The 14427-nt window shown below is 45.9% G+C and overlaps 1 protein-coding gene across 2 annotated transcripts in view; it reads right to left on the bottom strand.

Moving 5' to 3' along the window:
* The window catches only part of CAMK1D (calcium/calmodulin dependent protein kinase ID), a 235614-nt gene that overhangs the window by 202083 nt on the left and 19104 nt on the right, over positions 1–14427 (bottom strand). The window contains exon 1 of one of the 2 annotated variants that reach the window (XM_054197750.1): positions 9165–9794. The exons of the other annotated variant lie outside the window; for it this stretch is intronic. The gene's annotated coding sequence lies outside the window, so the exon portion shown is untranslated. Of the gene's footprint in view, positions 1–9164; positions 9795–14427 lie in introns of those variants that run through there. 2 annotated transcript variants of the gene reach the window in all.

Genomic DNA, 14427 nt, shown 5'->3' on the forward strand with positions numbered 1-14427 from the left:
ACCCCTGTAATACTCACCTCTTGCATTCCCCCAGTCAACCCCACACCAGGGCTCTGTGAGTTTCTCCCCATGAACTTCTTTCTCACTCTATCTCCACCGTACCTGGGGCATTGCATTTACCTCCACACAATCCTAGATGCCCTATCCTTCTCGTATCGATAAATAGTGCTCTTTTCACAGCCTTTCTCCTACCACCTCCATCCTCATTTCCTTTCTGTCCTTTAGGGAAATAAGGGCAGGAATATTTTAATTTGCATGGGACCATTGTGGAAAGTAAAGCTGATGAGAAGGCAAATTATGCTGCAAGGCATCAACAGCTGCCATCATCTAGTAGTTTGATTTTTAGATAAAGACTGGCCACTGGCCGGTCACAGATTACAGAAGCTCCATGCACCTCCTCATTTACCCCTTTTGATTGTTTTCCTTTACAGTCAGTAGATTTCTACATACTAAAAAGATGTCCCTGGCTTGGAACAAAACAACTTCAGAAGTTACGAGAGCAGAAGATAGTACATAGACCCATCAAGGGGAGGGTTTACGTTACGGAAATAAAAAATGTCATATTGGGTGAGATCGGTGGTTCATGCAGCTCAGGACTGTCCCAGCAGAGATGCTCTTCAGGGAGAGCAAGTGAACCTGGTGTCTACCTTCAGTCTCTTCCACTCTTCCTAGCCTCATAGACAGTTGTCAATGAATTAGTCTAATTCCCTGTTGAACCCGCTGATATGAGCAGGTTCACCACCTCCTGAAGCTCAATGCCTGCCAAGTACAAAAAAATACCTCCTTTCAGCCGGGTTTCTTTCTCTCCTTTCTTACTTCCAGCTGGATACTTTCTTTTCATTTAGGTTAAAATTGCTGGATATTAATCCAACCACCTGCTAGTTTCAACATACCCCCCAACCTGCCCTCTCCTTGCTTAAGTCCCAGCCCGTGCAATGTCCTCAATAAGGAGGTGCTCCATCCCTTTGCTCATATTAGCTGCTCTTTTCTGGACCTCCTCTACCTCCATCCTGAACTGCACACAGCATTGCCCTGGCACAGGTGCACCAAACCTTCTTACAATGGCAACATGGGACAGCACATCTTGTTCTCAGCACCCTCCCTGACCACACTCAGGGGTTTGGTTGCTTTTTTGGATGTCACAGCACATGGAGCGGACAACTGCAAATGGCTGCCAACCATGACTCCAAGATCTCTCCTCCAAGATGTAACTCCCAGTTCTTGAGTTCAACATCATGAAGGCATGGTTTAATTTTCTCTTGATGGATTATCTTACATTTATCAACAATGACAATTTTGTGCCCCTGTTTTGTTTTTTTTTAAAACAGTCATTTTTTAAAAACAGCCATTTTTATGAGGTCTTTCTGGAGTTTCTCACCATCTGCATGGCATCTGACTATCCAAAGGAGCTTGCCTTCATCTGCAAACCCAATTCTCTGTTTACATTTGACCTGCCATATTCTACAGCCCTTCCCATTCTTTTCATTTGAACAAGCTTTCCATTTCTCAGATGCCAACCATCTCCCGTGATACGCTGTTTAACTTTCCTACTGAGTCTGCAGGGGATTTAGGGAACAACTTTGTTTTCTTTCTGGACGCGTTCCTGTGCAACCTGCTTTAGGTGACCCTGCTCGGGCAGTGGGGTTGGGCTAGATGATCTTCAGAGGTCCCTTCCAACCCTACCATTCTGTGAGTCTGTGATTCTTTTCGAATTGCAGCACGTGTTTTATCATAACTTCTTATACACTATTAACAGCCTCCAGGCTGCATGCAGGTTTCTTGCTTTTTTGAACTGTGTCTTTTAAGGTCTCCCTCTTATTTACCTTGTCCTCCTCTTGAAACCAAATATCCACATACGGGATTTATGTGCCCTGCTTTTTCCTTCTATGATGTTAAATCTACTTGTATTGCCCTCGCTACTAGTGAGCTCTCCTGCTAATGCCTCTTGGACCAGGTCCTGCGCGCAGCTTCCGGCCAAATCCAGAATAGGATCTTTTCTTACAGGATCTAGGATTAATCGTTTTAGGAAGCAATTATTCAGTCCATCTAAAACTTTCTCGCTACATCTCATCCTGATGAGGCCTTGACCCAACTTATGTATGGGTAGTTGAAATCTCCTGCTATTAATACCTGTCCTAAATTTGCTGCTTCTTTAATCTCACTTGATATTTCCTGGTTTGGAGGGGGAATGGAGGGAGTCAGTAGTACAATCCTAGTACTACACATATTATTAGCCAGGATTTCCACCCACAAGGATACTATAGTGCTTCTCTTTTCCCGTAACACTTCTATGCTGCTGTACTTTGTATTACCCTTCCTTGCACTGTCACTCCTCCGTCTATACGTCCTACTCCAGCACTCCTACAAAGCTGGTAGCTTGGCAACACTGCATCCCTCTAATTATCTCCTTTGCACCAGGTCCCCAGAGTACTTGCTATGCCACAGTTGTCACTTGACACCAAGCCCTCTGGTTCCCCTATCTTATTTTTTCAAGCTTCTAGCACTGGGGTACGAGCACTTGTACGTTTTGTCTTCACTCCAGCACCTAAAACTGTGCACGTGACTCAACTGCCTTTGTAGGCAAACTGACTTGCCTTTCCTGATTTACTCTAGTGTTGCTCTGCACAGTCCTCCTGGAATTTCTGAATGTGCACTGAGCATCAACCACATCCAGCTCACAGGGTGCACCAGTCCAAGCCAGCTGCTTCTCTGCACCTTCTTCCAGCTCCCAGTTTGAACGTTCCTGTATGACCCTTTTATTTCTCAGTCGCAGAAGTCATCTTCTTAATCCTAATCTGTTGACAAAGACAGGGTCCATGTTCAGGTTCTTCCTGTCCCCAGAAGTTCTCTAGTTCCTGAAGACCCAAAGCATACCTCTGACTGTCTGTGCCATCTTGTCCAAGTGCTGAGACTACAGCTTTTTTCCCACCTCTCAGCCTCACCTGTGGTATTGGTGGTATCTCAGTGAGTGCTACCATGGAGATCCTGGACTTCAGTTTCCCACATAGCAACCTGAATTTATCCTGCAGAACATCCCTCCCACACTCCCCTATGTCCCCAAGACCAGCACGGACTATCTGCTCCTCCCCTGCCTCAAGCAGGAACTCACCTAGACACCCCTGATATTTACCTTTGTGCCCCACAGGCATGTCCCCATGGCAATCTTCTCAGGTGTCACAAATCCAGCTCCCTCTATATCTGATAGCTACATCTGCCACTGCCACCACTTGCTTCTTCCAACCCCGGGAGATCCCCTCTGCTATCGGAGCATTGTTGGTATGAGAAGACACTCACATGGAGGAGAGGTGACACCTGAGAGGTGATGTCCCTCCACACCAGCAGAGCATCCCGCTGTCCTGAACGCTTCTGCACTGAGGCAAAATACCATACCAGCATCCCCTTTTCACCTCTCTGGCCCTGTAATTACAACACTCTGGGTTTTTCATGCCGTTATTTCTTCTATTATTATATTTTGTCATCTCTTTATCAACCACTATGGTTATATACAGGACTAAAGTCCCAAGGCTTCGATCTGGATTCATATCTAGACCCAACAGAAAAGCTACACTGTCTAAATTAAAGTCAGTTCTGGATTCATATTCAAATTTCCCCAAAGGTCAGGCAGATTTGAAACCATTATTGCTACTTTCTTCCAAGAAGGAAGACAATTTCGAGTGGGTATATTATTCTACATTTTCTGGATATCTACAGCTGCCGAATGCAGTGTAAGGCAATAGCTCTGTACTCCACTTTTACCAATCATATATCAGTTCAACTTTTTTTTTTTTCTACTGTCTTTCCAGAAGGACAGGAAAAATTGGCCTCGTGTGTGACGGAAATTAGCTACATGATTTGTACTAACAGGAGACATCCAGCTACAACTTGAGCAGACGCCATAGAATATACAGAATAGTTGAACCATACGTGGGGTCACTTAATCTGGGTATCGGAGACAGGGGGCAGAGAGCTGGTTTTGCTATAGGTTCATAAAGTTGTAAAATGCAGCACAGTTACGACCCACAGGCTGAGTACCCACTGGCTGTGTTGGGTGGTAGGGGAAGCTCTTGTCAACATTCTCCCAGTTTCAGCCCATAAGCACAGCTGAAAGTCTCTCCTTGAAGGCCTGGTCTTTGCAAGCAAATTAAGCAGTGTTAAGTGGGCAGCAGGACCATAAGTTACTGTGGCAACGGAAACCAAAAACAGACTCTAGGTAGTAGTCTGTTCACCCATGACAATTTTGTGCAGCATCTGCCAGGTGCCTGAGTTCCTCCCAATGCGAAGGAAACCTCTCTGACAGACACCCATGACTCCTTCATTAAAGAAAAACCACACACACACAAACAAAAAAAAAAACACACAACAAAATCAGCATTATCCATTCAGAAAATCCAGCAAGTTTAAGGGTGAGTGAGTTACATCATCCCTCAGCTCTTCCCAAGATGCTCTCCCAAATGGCATGTTGTGATGGTTAATGTAAAAGGAAAACCTGACTGAAGGGAAATCATCCAAAACTCTGGGCATCATTGACAGACCCTTTAAGAGAAATGCAGTAACACAGGAGCTACAAGACTTACATCATCCAAACTGTCAGCACCTCTCCTCCTCACAATGTTTTTGTCACCTACCATATAATCCATAGAGACTTAAATCCCCTCAATGCAAGACACGCCTGGTTCTCTCCTAACAGAGTCCTTGGATACCAGAGGAGCAAGTTTTGTTAATTCTGCTCAACAAGTGGCTCTACAAAGCATGTGTGAGGAGGTAAAGAAACGCTCTCCCCAGCTATGCAGAGTACACCGTGTTTCATGAAGTGCACCTGCAACTAAAATCTCTACAGCAATCCCAATGAGACAAGAGAGGGAGGCTCAGATAAAGGATCTTGAAGCGCTCTGGGCAGAAAAACAACAACCTGACTACATAAGTCACCAGCAAGTGACAGACCTCAACAGACAAGTCATTAGCGTCCCCAGTGACTGTCTCTGCCTATTAGTATAAGCTGCATTAGGGGGAACAGAGCTGTAAGGAAGTCACAGAGATTAACTAAAAATAGGCAAAGAGCCACAGAGGAACAGTCTTGTTCTAAACTCTTTATGCAACTTAAGATAAAACCGACCCAGATGACCAGGCGACCCGTGTGTGAAGTAATTCGGCAGCTTCCCATCACTGGGGAGGATGAACTCAACTGCTGGTAAACACGCACTAACTTTCACATGCCACCGAGGTCCAGCCATGGTCCGGAGGGAGCCAGCTGGGGGCAAGACTCTTGTCATGTTCCAGCCCAACGTATACAAGAGAAAATCTGTTTATTTAGCAAATCATTCATTGGTTTCAGTGGAGAGGGAGGTTAAAGCATTATTTGTGATTCTCTAAAACCACTTGCTTTTAATTCACTGCCTAATCCTCAGGAGGCATGTAAACCAGACATTTTTTTACATAGAAATAAAAGAGGCCATTCAATTACATGCAGGCTGTGTTGAAAACAAATTGGAATGGTACGAAAGAGCAGACATTGCCAAATAAAGGAAATCTCTTCCAAGTGCAAGGCCACCAGTTAAACACAGCCCAGGGAGCAGCCAAGGCCCACTCTTACAGGTGCCTCCCCGTGTTCTCCATGTGCCGTGCACCCAAAAAGCACATCCACGTTGTACACGTACACGTGGATTACAATATGTTCAGTGAGTATAAACACATTATATTTGCAGTAAGAGAGGGAGACCACGTCCAAGTCAAAAACACTGATCAGCTAAAAGCATCTGCTGGATTAAAGTTCATCAGCTCAAATATAAAGCATAAACTAATTAAATATATGTCCAACTTGACGGTACTGTATGATACTACTGGGTATCCATGCAGATAACAAGACTAAGCAGAGTTGCGGATAATGATTAGACATCTTTTTTGAACGCCTATTAAGGGTCATATTCAGGGCTTAAGCCAGTCTTTGAAGCATAAAAATCAAAAAGGACCTGCAGTAGGGTATGGGGATGGAAGGATCATACCCCACACATCTGCTTTGTGTGCCTTGCTCCACAGCACTTGGTGGAAGCCGCTGCCAGGAGCAAGGAAAGAGGAGAGACAATGCTACTGGGGCTGCACTGGCAATGAAATTAATACATAAACATCAACAGAAATCATTAGAAAATTCTGTGCATGGTCAGGTCCTCACCTTCCTCTCCTCTCTCACTTGCTCACGCATACATGTACAAGTTCCTTCCTACTACCGCCTCAAGTACAGCTTCATACTTCATCACACCTTTAAACCTGCTGGAGTCAGAACGTGTCACCAGGGGCCAGTGGTCACACACTGGCTTTCTGCACAGGAACCACAGCTTTGCCCGGTCCTTCTTATTTGGTCTTTATCATCCCGGACAGACTTAAGCATGTGCCTCATCAAGAAGCGCTTGACAATGCAACGTATCTTATCAACTGGGCGTGCACAGCTCAGGGCGGCAAAGCACTCGGTATGAAAGCAAGGCCAAGATTTGGGAATAAGGCCCCAGACTGTTTCTACGGGTGGCTGAGTCCATAGTGGGGACAGATGGCTCCCTTCTAGCGATCGTGGAAAATCAGAAACCTGGACCTGTAACCGTGAGTTTGGGTATCGCAAAACTTGAAACCGCCCAGCGACGGGTTTGCTTCTGCACGTTTCACCCACCCTGTCTGCCAATGCAGCGCTACGGTGGCTACTGGCCAAATTCTGCTCTCACTTACACCATTGCTAAAATTATAAGAATAAACTCCGTTAAAGTCAATAAGCCACAGTGAGATTAGATGCCTGTGTTTCGGAAACCAGCCAAAGTTGTGCTTTTGCAATTGAGAGCAGAATTTGTCCCTCGTGCAGCAGCAAGCCCAGGGGCACACAGCTCACAGCGCTCCTCAGAAGTGTCTCCCAGCCGACCCCAAACTCAACACTCCTTTATCATCTCCTTGGCCACCCCTACCCAACCCGAAACACAGCCATGCTCCGGCACGGGGAGCACCGGGACCCCAACGCGCACTCCGAGTAGCGTGCGCAGGTTTTTAGGCTCACAAAATCCCTGCTGAATCAAATGGCAGATTAAAATTCTGTGGGATCCATGCAGGTCTGGCACTTTAAAAGTGCCAGGGCGAACCCTACTTTTGCATTTCTGATAAAAAGTACTTCCCACCAAGATTTACAGATAGTTATATCAATTCTAATTATTCCCTCAGCATAAAGCTCCTGCGCTGATATTTTTGTCTGCATCCCACAAAAACAGGAAAATATTACATGGATAAATTGTATTCTTAATATGTGGCTTCCAAAACATGCTAAAATCCCTAAAACTGAGCTCAAATTACACAGGCTATGATGAGGGTTTCAGATAAACATAGCCACATGCTTTAATCAACACAAGGAAAGAAAACACACTGATGTCACGGTCCCGGCTCCAGTTCCTACATTCCCCCTTGTCTCCTCTGCTGTCTCTGCCCCAGATTAGCCCACCCTCCATTCATCACGGTAGAAAACTGGAGGCAACAGACAGCCCTTAGTCATGCGGGAAGTCCTTTTTCCACTGTGAACTTTTGCGCTTTTATCTTTAATTCTCACAAGCCTCAGGCTGACTCCTGGGCACATTTCTTTCCCCGGGGGATGTTCGCATGGGGGTACCCCCCGGGGGTACCTGAGCGCAGCCAGCGGCACCGCTGACCTCCACGGGGAAGAATTAACCGTCACATCGGGGTCTTGGTGCTCAGGGGAAGAGCCACGTGCTAGGTTGGGGGACGCTTGTGCAAGGCCTGCATGTCCTGGGTGAAGGAAACATCACCAGACGGGGAAAAAAAGCACTTTGGAGCACCCCAAGGTCCTTCATGCCTCTTTCTTTCATCTCGTCCCAAAAAGCTGGTCTTGCCCAGCCTTCAAAAGCAAGGTGTGAATGCAATCCTGTCTGACAGCTCCCTAATGCTTCCTCTCAGGCTGTAACGGAGGATTTACATGGAGCGCAGGCACAGCTCAACGGCTGCTGAACGAGGACATGGGCCACCAGCGCCACTGCGAAAGGAGATGGTCAGCTACAAACCGCCGTCTGGATTTCAAACTTGACTGTGTGCAGCATCTCTAGTTATAGACAGGAGAGTAAATTCATCCCTTTATGTCTGGTCACATCAATAGGGAAGCACCTGGTAACGCCCTGGGCCATTTACGTTAGCTGAGGGTGGCGTGAACCCCGGAGCGCAGGGACCCACACTGCCGTGCTCACACGTGCTGCAGGAGATCAAGCGGCCTTGCAGGGAAAATGTTGCCAACTTCTTGGAGATCTCCCCTGGTAACTTCTGCAGTCTACCCACGGCGCAGGAGGATGGAGGTGGAACACACCCCCTCAGCCAGCGCAGGGGTGAACACGTCTTTCAGACTCAAACTCCACTTAAAAAGCCGAGGCGGGGGAGTATGGCATGAAAAAGCAGATCTCTGAATAGCCCGGGCTGGAAGAGCAGGGCAGCGGATTAGCTGAAGACATGGATGAAGGCCAAACTCTGATTCCCGCAATTAAATGGCCGAGAGGAACCGGGAGAGTTGGCCCATGCCCATTATTAATGGCCACGCATGCATCTATAGGAGGGATTACAGGTGGTTGTAGCCAGCCACTGCTAGCACAGCGTTGACATAATTTCTGCCTGGCTATTTTATTTATTATTCAAAAGATCCGCTAATCATCTATCGATCCTTTGCAAGTTACCTGGAAATGGAAACTTAACACAAATTGCAATCAAATTTTCAAAGCAAGCAGCTCTCCTGCTGAATCCTTCCTTGCAGCGAACAACAGCAGACAGCACTTGCGCAGGATGGTTTAAAGTGGATTTCAAAGCAGTTTTGAAAAGAGGAACATCCTGTTCTTTATCCTCAGCTATCAGAGGGGAAAAAAATGAAATTCAAAACAGTTGAAGGGTGAAAAAAAATTAATGAACATTTACATTCATTAGACCATACAGTTTGGAGGCCATCAGAACTAGTTTCAGTTTGGGAAAAAAAGATCTCCCTTTTTTAAAAAAACAACTAAATTCTCCCTTTTCAAAGCAACATTCTCATTTTGCAGCACTCAAAAAGGTTTAAAAAAAAAAAAAAGATTTAACAAACCAGGTGAAACATTTCGCTTCAAAACCAGCTTTTACCCAGACCAAAACTTAACAAAAAAAATCCACCCTACCCGAATTCATTGATCCCCGCTCCATTTTTAGGTTATTTTCCCCCTGAGTTTCCCCACAGAGATCCTCTTTTCTGTCTGGAAATTCTGTCGAAGTGCAAGAAGAGAGAGCTGTCAACTTGCGCAAGACTTCTGGGACATCCAAAATCTCAGACGTCCTGGTCAGTATGAACTCCACACGTAGAGCTCACGTGCATCCATAAAAAAACACCAACCAATGGACAACTTCACCCAGCACGTGAAACCCCAGCTCCAGACAAGTGTAGTAAATCCATCACATCCCCGGTGCGGAGGATATTCTCGGCTCAGCAGACAGACCGCATGCACAAACGTCCCAAATGGAAATAGCTTTAACTCGTTATACACGGTCTGTCTGGGGCCTTCCAGGGAGAGGATGGAGTGGTTCTGAGCTATAGTCGTCTCTCTTCATTTACTGGCTTGTAAAACAAAGTTTTATTTCCATTCTTGCATCTCCTTTTGCCGGGCATGTCACGCTAGGGTCATTAAAAATGAGGGGACAGTCTCTACTACAGCCTCTTAATTCATACCCCATGGACTGGAGCTTTTCGAATAAAATTGAAAGTGAAAACCTTCTGAATCCACCTAATTTCTCTTTTTTCCCAGCTGGTTCCTGAACAAAAAAAAAAAAAAAAAAATGCAAAGGGATATATTTTTTTCTTTTTTCCTGCAAAGCAATAAATTTAATCTGCTTTGAAGAAAAGATTAATTAAACTGAGCCTACGACCAGATCCAGATGAACCAGCTCCGACTCCCCAGCACAGGCAGGGGAGCGGAGCTGTCTCGGGGTCAGGCAGCCGCAGCTGCCCCCAGCGCCGCGGCCGGTGCACGCGGCCGCCTCCTCCCCGAGAAGATAATTCAATCCCCGCTGTTGCCGGTCAGGTTAAAAATCAAAACCTCAGAAAACCAGCGTGTTTCTGGCTCTCGCGCAGCCGAGCGAGGCCATCGCCCTCCTGATGGACCGTGAAAATTACCCGGCATTTTTTTTAAAGGCTGCCACGCAGGAGATACCCGTAGATCCCCATCCTCTTCCCAGGTGGCTCACTAACTTCAGGAGACTCAGGAGCAGGCTGGATTTTGCAGCCTGTAATCCCATCATGTCTGCAAAAGCAGTCCGTCTCTTCACGTCTGCCTCGTTCAATGTTACAGAACGCTTCGCTTCACCAACAGCCTCTTCTTTGGATTTAATCACCGCAAATTCCCCCGGGTACACAGTCTGACACTTGCGCTATGCAAGTTTCCCAGACTCAAAGGAAATTTTCCTACTTGGACAGGGGAGCAGAAGGTATGAAAAGTGCTCAGCAATTACTGCTGAATCTGGAAAATAACTTTATTTCTTTGTTTCAGCTGCTACTGCTTAAAAGGTGCACGTGTTTGAGCTGTCTGCGCTCCCCGGCCCCACATTATGGGAATTAAACCTTCCCAAGAAACGCCTCAAGGGTGGCTGAGCTCCGGCTATGGAGAGAAGGACCCATGGGTCCGCGACCTCTGCTACAGACTTCAAGCACCATGTTTTGGCAGAGCTTTTCCTCTCATCTTTCAGGATGATATTTTTTTCCCTGTTTAAAGAGCAGGCTTTGCTGCAAAGCGAGGAGTTTGTGCCCCACCGGCGTGCGGTGCATCTACGGGGCGTTTCGCAGACAGACGGGAGATGTTTCGGCCGCGCTCCCCGCCAGCTGGACATCGGCCAGCCCTGAACTGGAAACCATCTAACAGCACGGTCAGAGCTCACGCAGCCCTGGAAATGAGGATGCTGATCAGTGCTTCTCACTTTTCTGCAATCCAAGAAAGATCAAATGGAATTTTTCCCTTTTATCTTTTTTTTCCTTTTTCCCTTTTTTCTTTTTAGCTTTTTTCCTTGTTTTTTTTTCTTTTTTCCTTTTTTTTTCTTTTTTTCTTTTTTTTTTTTCCAGGCCACAAAACCATTTTGTGCAGTGATTTTCCTTTAAAGCCACCTAAGAAACAACTTAAACTCAGCACATCCCGCTATGACTCACATTCCCCCCCCACTCTCCTAACTCCCTCCCTTTTTATTTGGTTCGACTTGAGGGTTTGGAGAGCTTTTTTTTCCAATTCTTGTGTCTTCTCACCCTCTGACCCCCAACCATCCACAAACCCCAGGCAGCGTAATAGCAATGCAAGGCTGAAGCAAGGCTTCGGTGCAAAAGAGGGACAACAGCAACACAACTTCAAAGCCAACGGGGCACCAGGCAACCCAAACCATCCATCGCTCCTGCACTTGACCATCCCCCGGCTGCAGAGGGAGGGAGATTTTGCCAGCTGGAGGATGGTTCAGAGAAAATGGGGCTGAAGAACACCTTGCTGTGGAGCTGGAGTTTCCACTTCCCACCTACCCGCACCTCTGCCAACCCTCCTCTGCCAAAACCCACATTTCCCTAAAGAAACACCCAGCCGAAGCTGTGCTCAGCTGGCTGAGTCTCCCTTCTTGCTGATTTTACCATGCGAAGGCAGAAAACAAGCTCTTCCATCAACCACTAAACCAGGGGCAAAAAATTCCTGGTTTTCCGAGTAATGACCCAGAAATAATTTCAAGCAGATTGGCCGTGTTGACATGAAATCGCAGGATCCAAATCACCTTTCAGCGTAAACACCAACTGAGATAAAGAGTAGGCATGTGCTCTAAAAGCTTATAATCAGTATGCACACAAAAAAAGTTATCTCACAACTGCAAAGAATAATGATGGCAGCTATTTTCAACCAAAGCTAGAGTTAATGTTTAATTACTGTGGATGCTGCTTTTGCAGGGCAGAAGTGGCGGATCGCACAATTTCCCCACCGGATTACAAATCCAGTATGAAATTCTCACAACGGAGGTTTTTCAGGAAAACAGCCCAAGCGGTATGAGTGGGGATGTGTGTGGCTTTACTTTTTCTTTGCAAGAGCTTATTTGTAAATGACCAACATTAAAGGAACGTCTTATTTGTGCCAAAACCAGGGAGAGAGACCGGTGTTACTGCCACCCTCGGAGGACTGAAAAAGGTCGTCTTAAGTTTCCAGAGAAAATTGGAAATCTGGCAAGTGAAGCAAAAAAAAAAAAAGCGAAGAGAATAAAATTAGACGCAACTGAAATAATTTTTACTTTTGCCGGCATTATTTTGTGGAAGATTTTACATACAATAAAAGGACTGGATCCAACCAAGAAAGAAGAAGCTGCTATACCCATCCCTTCCCTGGGACCCAATCCCGCACGAGCTAAAGTGCCATGAATTTAATTGCCTAGCAATAGTCCCAGCAACGTGCTGCAAGATCAGAAACATGAAACACAACCAGTTTTCTCATGCGAGAGCATAGATAAAACACATACCTACATTTTCAAGCTGCCTGTTGATTGAGGTAGCCCAGCTTGAGATACCTTTGGCCTAATTTCAGCTTAATTAATCACCTGCAGCTGAGCACCAGAGCTATTAAATGTTTGCTCTCACCTGCAAGACCGTGAACCAGCAGGAAAAAACCCTTATGGCATTCTTTATATTATGAACAACGTTCACCCAGCCCAGCTCTCCTCAAACCAGTAGATCAGCTCCCCCACGCCGATGCAACAACTCTTGGTCTATGTCAATCTTGGACCGGTTTCAGCTGAGGAGGTGTTTCCACCAGCCCCCACAGTCATGAGGGACTCTGCTCATCCATTCATCTCAGGACACAAATGTCAGTGTCCAAGGATGCTACTGAGCTGCCTACAGGTAATACCATACCTATATGTCATTTAATGCCATTTAAGACCCTCACTGCTATTCCACCGAAATTTCAGGTCCCACAGGGTGCTCAACTCCAGCACATCCAGGAGCACCCAGCTTGATGTGGCTTTTTTAGATACCCCAGGATGTCCTAAATGACACCGAATGCCTAAATTTAGGCAAACGCAGCCAACCCTTGTAGCTGCAGTGAATCCCACCCAGCATCTTTACTGTCTTCAAAAAAACAGTAATTCCTGGGAAAGAGCAGATTTGTCTGGAAAAGCAGTAGTTTTCATTATCTCTGCAGATCCTGCAACGCACAAGGTGAAGAGATAATGTGTCCTTTCTTGTACTTCCTCAAGATTTTGAAAGACCACCAAGTTATATACAGTCCACCTAAAGCACAGCCTCAGATGAGAATAAACCCAAATTACATGCAAGAAATTGTTTTCGTTCAAGGCCCAATTTATCGCCTTGGGTTATACTTTCTGCTACAGTCCTTTTCCAAGAAAAGCTAAAGCTATCCAAAAATAAAAAAACAACACATTTCCTTTGCCTGTGATGGAGGGAAGTTATTTTTCTGAGCACTCAGAGTTTATTTTGTTTTTAAAGGATTGCTTGATTAAACAGGAACCTATTAATATATTGAGTTTTCTTACTACATTTTAGAGGGCATTTCATGGTGTTGCCTTATTGCAGATTTTATAGAATCGAGAAAAATATTTATGGTGCATCAACAGAGCGCTAAGCTAAATAAGTTTTTTCCCTCTCACCCTGCCAAGATACTTCTGCGGTGATGTTTTACACATGACTTACCAGGGCTCTGATTCACACTCATTGAGTCTCAGTGCCGGGTGGGTGCAGGACACCGAGGGCCAGGTGTCCCCACCAGATGCAGGGCTGCCTCATTTGGGCAAATCGGAGGTGATACCTGTTGGCATCGGTGTCCCAGCAGGGATGAGGTCTGATCCACAGCTCCCATCCTACTCAGCTGCAGTGGCTAGAGAGGTCTCCCACCCAAACCCATGGGCTTTTACAGCTGCTGCCGTGAACTCCGGGTGGGATTGTAAACCTGGTCCCTCACATTATGTAGAAATGTACAGAAATACAGAGGGCAACCACTCAGGAAGACTGCTCGTGGTCACCCTTCAGCAGTCCATACCTACTGAAAAAGCAATTAAGTGCTTAATATTTTGGCTCCTGCTGAAGTCCCTTTGACTTCACGCCTCTAATAGGACTTTAGCGTGCGCTTGGGGGTAAGCCCACATGGCAGTACGCATAAGCAAATTAATGACGCACTAAACAGAGCGAAGCTTTAATAAATGTTTTAGTGAACTGTGATTTTCCTTAAATCATTAAGGAAAATTCACTCCAGGAAAATCTCTACGCTCATGTAAAAGTGCAGTCGTCGTGTACTTTGCTAGTGGAGCAGTGGAAGCGTCTTGTAAGAAGTAAAAAGCTGGGCTAATAAAATCTGAATGGAAAGATCCAAATATTGGGACCCTAATTCAGGAAGACGCCGGTGGTTTGCTAAATCACACCTCCTGCAA

Source organism: Rissa tridactyla, chromosome 1 (assembly GCF_028500815.1).
Source record: "Rissa tridactyla isolate bRisTri1 chromosome 1, bRisTri1.patW.cur.20221130, whole genome shotgun sequence".
Taxonomy (NCBI): Eukaryota; Metazoa; Chordata; class Aves; order Charadriiformes; family Laridae; genus Rissa; species Rissa tridactyla.